Source organism: Castor canadensis, chromosome 18 (genome assembly GCF_047511655.1).
Source record: "Castor canadensis chromosome 18, mCasCan1.hap1v2, whole genome shotgun sequence".
Taxonomy (NCBI): domain Eukaryota; kingdom Metazoa; phylum Chordata; class Mammalia; order Rodentia; family Castoridae; genus Castor; species Castor canadensis.
In genome coordinates, this window is record NC_133403.1 from 36,597,541 (window position 1) to 36,603,548 (window position 6,008).

Below are 6,008 nucleotides of genomic sequence, written 5' to 3' on the forward strand. Positions count from 1 at the left end.
GAGGGCTGGGGGTGACCTCCTTAATCTGCTAATGTCCTGCTCTGTGGGGAGCAGCTGGCCAGGGTGCCCTGTGTCTAATGCCCCAGCCCCGACCCCAGGAGGGGACTGGAGTCCTGCAGACAGCAATGATAGTGTCAGGACAGATGGATGGGACCCACTTATCTTGCTGAAAGAGACCCAACTGGAAGGACCCTGTGGCCACTCCCCCTCCTCCTCCTCCTTCCTTTCCAGCCTAAGAATCTAAGTTTTCTTCCAACCACTCACACATTTTCCAGGCATGCGCACATCCTACCCTACCCCACCCCCATCCCAGGCCTCTCTCTCTCTTTCTCAGTATAGCTTACCTTGTCTTCCTCCCTCTTACCCACAGTTCTCATTACTTATGAAACTTGGGAGCAGCCAGGGCACAGACTATGACCCGAAAGAGAAGAGCAGATTCAGTAAATTGAAGGAAGAGGGAGGAATCCACCCCTCCCCCAACCAGAGTTACCTAGGGAGGAAGGAAGGGAGGGAGGGAGGAAAGAAGGGAGAGAGGGAGGGAGAGAGGAAGGAAGGAGGAGGGAAGGCAGGGAGGAAGGGAGGGAAAGAGGGAGGGAGGGAGGGAGGGAAAGAGGGAGGGAGGGAGGAGGGAAGGGGAGAAGAGGGAAAGAGACAGGGAGGGAGGAGGGAGGAAGGGAGGGAGGAAGAGAAATCAGGTCCTCCTCAAACTTATTTGATATTCCTTGTCTCGGGACCTTGGGGGTTCTTCCTTGTCTCGGGACCTTGGGGGTTCTTATTCTAGATTTTAGAATTGTATTCCAAAGCCCAGTGGTCTTTCTGGGTTTGGGGACAGCAGGAGACAGTTGGGGAAGTGAGGAGAGATGCTTAAGGTTCTAGCCCAAATTTGAAATCCAGACCCACAGGGACAAAGGCATAAAATGTTTCTGAACAGGATATTCTTAGAAAAACGAGGATTAGGCCTGGGGTGTAGCTCAGTGGTAGGGCATTGCCTAACATTCATGAGGCCCTGGATTCCACATACAAGAAATTAAAAAAAAAAAAAAAAAAGAACCCAAACTGAACACTGAAAGAGACTGAAAGTGAGCACAGGCACTTTGGAGCCCTCTCTACTGAGAGAAACAGTACAAATCCCCCATGATCCCATAGCTTTCCTTCTGGGCTCCTACCTCTGAGCAGGTGTCCTGAACTGGGGGCCATTTTGTCTCCTGTCCCCCAGGGACATTTAGCAACATCTGCATATGCTTTTAATTGTTTTGGTGTATGTATGTGAGCATACTCCTCGCCTCAGGGCACAGCACAGCCCCACTACAAAGAATTCCTGTGCACCCAATATCTGCAGTGCTAAGGCTGACCAACCCTGCCCTAGAGGAATGCCCAGGGAGAAATGGACAGAGATGCCCACAGGCTTCTCAAAGAGCCACGATGTGGACACAGCTTACACGTGTGTTCACAGACTAAGAAAGACTCATCCCTGCTATCCACACTATTCACAGAAGGACAATAGTGCATGGATGCCCAGGCCAGCTGCCTGGCACAGGGCATCTATTAATTCCGTCCTCCCCACTCCAGCACACAAGCATTGGGAATTGAATAAGTAGCTGGGGTAGACCACTACAAGGCAGCAAACAGGAGTGAGGTTGCTCCTTCAGGACTTCCATGGTAAGATCCCCAGGTCTGTCACTGGACAGAAGAAGAAACCTGCTGTGGAGGTGGGTGCTGGTGGCTCATGCCTGTAATCTCAGCTACTCAGAAGGCAGATATCAGGAGGATTGCAGTTCAAGGACAGCCTGGGCAAACAGTTTGCAAGACCCTATCCTGAAAAAATCCACCACAAAAAAGAGCTGGTGGAGTGGCTCAAGATGTAGACACTGAGTTCAAACCACAGTGATGCAAAAAAAAAAAAAGAAAAGAAAGAAATCCACGTGGAATCCCACATTCTGATGGTGCCACTTGTCTATGGCCATACCACCCTGAACACGCCCGATCTCGTCTGATGGTGCCACTTAGAAAGAAAGAAAGCAAGTCACTCATGCCAGTGACACACATGAAAAATTCACCCAACAGACACACCAGCAAACAGAACTGACCTGTGAATGGGGCAGGGGTAGCCAAGCACACAGTGAGTTCTGGAGATGCTGAGGGGACTGAGATGGGGTGGTCTCTGTTACTTTTCCTGAAAGGTCATTTTTGTTTTAAAACTATGCTGGGCACGAAACCCACCCAGGTCCTCCATGCTAGGCTAGCACCATGCCCCTGAACCTCGCCCCTGTCCTTTGAGTAATTTTTAAACTAGGAGAACATATTCACATATTAACTGGGTCATTAAATATTTGCATATTAATATTCACATATTAATTGAATCATTAAAACTCAAGGGCAGTAGGAAAACAGGAGAAAATTGGGGATGTCATGTTGTCACTTAGGACTAATGACAAGTCCAGGAGATGGGAGCATCCTGGGGGCTCTGGCCTTTCTCAGTGGAGCATCATAGGCCTGGACCCATTTCTCTGCCTGGTCTCTGGCGGCTGTGACTTCTTGCCACTCTCCTTCTCACACTTTCAGGCTCCTGGGTGTCCCAAAGCCTCTGCATCTTCCCCAAGCCATGGAACAAAAGCCGGGGGCACTCATTTTGTTACTAAGTACCATGTTCTGGGAGCGTAAATCACCACATTTCTCTCTGTTCCTTTCTTTCCAGGAGGTCCCCGTGGGCGATGGAAGCAGCTCTGTGTCCCTGGCCAGGGAGGGAGAGCCCCAAGGGGGAAAGGGGAGGCTGTCCTATGGCCTTGGAGCCAGGCACTGAGGTTCTTCACCTGGATTAAAAGAGGAGGGAAGAGGCTCAAAGCAGAGAGCGATGCTAGGCTCCACATGGGTGGTTCAGCTGTGGACCATGCCACCATCTCTGCTCAGTCATCCCTACTCACTGAACACCTACTGTATGCCAGGTCCTGCTCCAAGTGAGGAGAATAAAGAAAGGAAAATGCATAATTATTTTTGCCATCAGCAAGAGAAGTAAGCGGGAGTCTAGTACTGAGAAAGCAGAGGAATGTTGACAACACACATTACCCTGCTATCAAATACTTATATAACATCCGCTGGGCACATTGCGAAGCTTTTAATAAATGTTAACTAACTGACTTTTTTTTTTTTTTTTAGCGGTACTGGGGTTTGAACTCAGGGCCTCATGCTTACTAAGCAGGTGCCCTATCATTTCGCCAGCCCTCATTCACTCCTTATAATAGCCTTATGAAGTAGATTTTGTCTTTATTCCTGTGCAGGTAAGGGAAGAGAGGCTAAGCTATTTACACAAAGTCACACAGCTAGTGTGTGGCACAGCTGGGATTTAAACTCATGCAGCTTGGCTCTGAAGCTCCTGATTTTAGCTTCTCCATTCTGCTTTTGGTGATGAGCACAGACACCACCCCTGGCCTCTTGGAGCTGAATGCAAGTGGGGAAAAATTCAGATTAACCACCTGCAAATGTGGCTGATTAATGCCATGCTGTGGATGCTGGAGTGAAGTGAGATATTTGGCACCCTGGCAGCTACCATGTAACCCTGAGACAAAAAGAATGAGGTTGGAAACCATCGTGTTAAAATATGATAAAGAGAAAGCATTGAAAAAGTCCCTGTCTTTGACATAATTGTTGAGCAGCTGCAATAGGTCTGGAAACATATCTTAAGACATTCTGTCAAATGATATTTTGGTCTACAATATATTTTACTTTGATTATGTTTATTTGTTGCATGCAGTGGAATGAATTCTGAATGATAGAGCATGACAGGTGGGCTCAGAGACGATCTCACTCAACCCCCACATTTGACAGAGGATATAGGGCTCAGAGAGAGAAAGGTGCTGGCATAAGACCACACAGCAAGTCACCAGCAGACCAAATTCCTGCCTTTCTGGTCTTAAAGGGGTCCTAGGGTAGTCCAGCGTGATTCTCCTGTGTTTGCTTCCAGAGGAGGAGGAGGCAGTGGAAAGCAGGGATGCACACCCTCACCCCATTCTCATGTTACTGACCAGAGTACATCCTCCATCCATCCACCAATCCATCCATCCATCCCTCCATCCATCCACCAACCCATCCACCATCATCCCATCCATCCACCAATCCATCCATCCATCCATCCACCACCCACCCATCCATCATCCCACCATCCATCCACCAATCCATCCACCATCCCCCCATCCATCCACCAACCCATCCATCCATCCATCCACCAACCACATCCATCCCTCCATCCATCCACCAATCCATCCATCCATCCCTCCATCCATCCACCAACCCCCATCCATCCACCATCTCCACCCACCATCCATCCATCCATCCACCAACCCATCCATCCATCCCTCCATCCATCCACCAATCCCATCCATCCATTCCTCCATTCACCACCAATCCATCCCTCCATATCCATCCACCAACCATCCATCCACATCCATCCACCAACCATCCATCCACCAATCCATCCATCCATCCTCCATCCATCCACCCAATCCATCCATCATCCATCCATCCACCAACCAATCCATTCCATCCATCCTCCATCCATCCACCAATCCATCCATCCATCCATCCATCCATCCAATCCATCCATCCATCCATCCATCCATCCACCAATCCATCCATCCATCCATCCATCCATCACCATCCATCCATCCATCCATCCATCCACCAGTCCATCCATCCATCCATCCCTCCATCCATCCACCTACCAATCCATCCATTCATCTACCCTCCACCTACCCCTCATCTACCCACCCATCCATCCATCCACCCACCCATCCATCCATCCACCCACCCATCCATCCATCCACCCACCTACCCACACACATACCCATCCATCCATCCATCCACCCACCCATCCATCCAACCATCCATCCATCCACTCACCCATCTCTCTACCCATCCATCCATCCATCCACCTTTCTATCCATCCATCTACCCACCAATCCATCCATTCATCTTCCCCTCCACCTAACAACCTATCCATCCATCCACCCATCCATCCATCCAACCATCCATCCACCCACCCATCTATCCACCCATCTCTCTACCCATCCATCCATCCATCCATCCATCCATCCACCTTTCTGTCCATCCATCTACCCACCAATCCATCCATTCATCTTCCCCTCCACCTAACAACCTATCCATCCATCCACCCATCCATCCATCCAACCATCCATCCACCCACCCATCTATCCACCCATCTATCCATCCATCCATCCATCCATCCACCTTTCTATCCATCCATCCACCCACCAACCCATCCACCCACCCATGCACCACCTCCCACCATTCATCTATCCACTCGTCCACATCCATCCCCCGCATTGATCTGGGACCTGCCTCCTCAGAAGCTTAGGGTCATTTCCAGCAGAATCAAATAAACAAAATCAGGATTTGTCCTCAAAATGCAGCTGGAATAAGCAGGTATTTGATGGGTCCCAGCTTAGGTTCTCTGAGATGGAATTTAGTGTCAAAAGGTTTCTTAGGGAATGCTTTTAGGACAACAATTAGAGGAAGGGGGAGGAAAGGAAGCAGGAATGGATGAAGGGTAGGGTGGACTGTGATGGGGTCTTCATGAAACTTCTAGACCACCCCACAGAAAGCCCTGCGTTAGTCTTCTATATCTCTATTACAAGTTACAAACTAAGCAGCTTAAAATAGCAGATTCTTAGCATTTTGGTTTCTACAGGTTGAGTAGCTAGGCCTGGCTTTGCTGGTCCTGTGATTCAGGCTGTCTCAAGCTGCTAACAAGCTGTGAGACACAGGTGGGGTCTCAATCCAGGATGGACCACAGAAAGATCTGGGCTCAACTCCTGTGGCTCAACTCCTGTTGGGAGAATTCAGTTTCTCAAAGGCTACAGGCCTGTGGACTACAGCTGTTATTGGTTATTGACAGGAGGTCACATTTGGTTCCCTTTCACAAGGGTGTCCCCAACATGACCACCTACTCGTCTAAAGTCAACCAGGTTGTTTCTGGGTCATCTGCACATTACAGT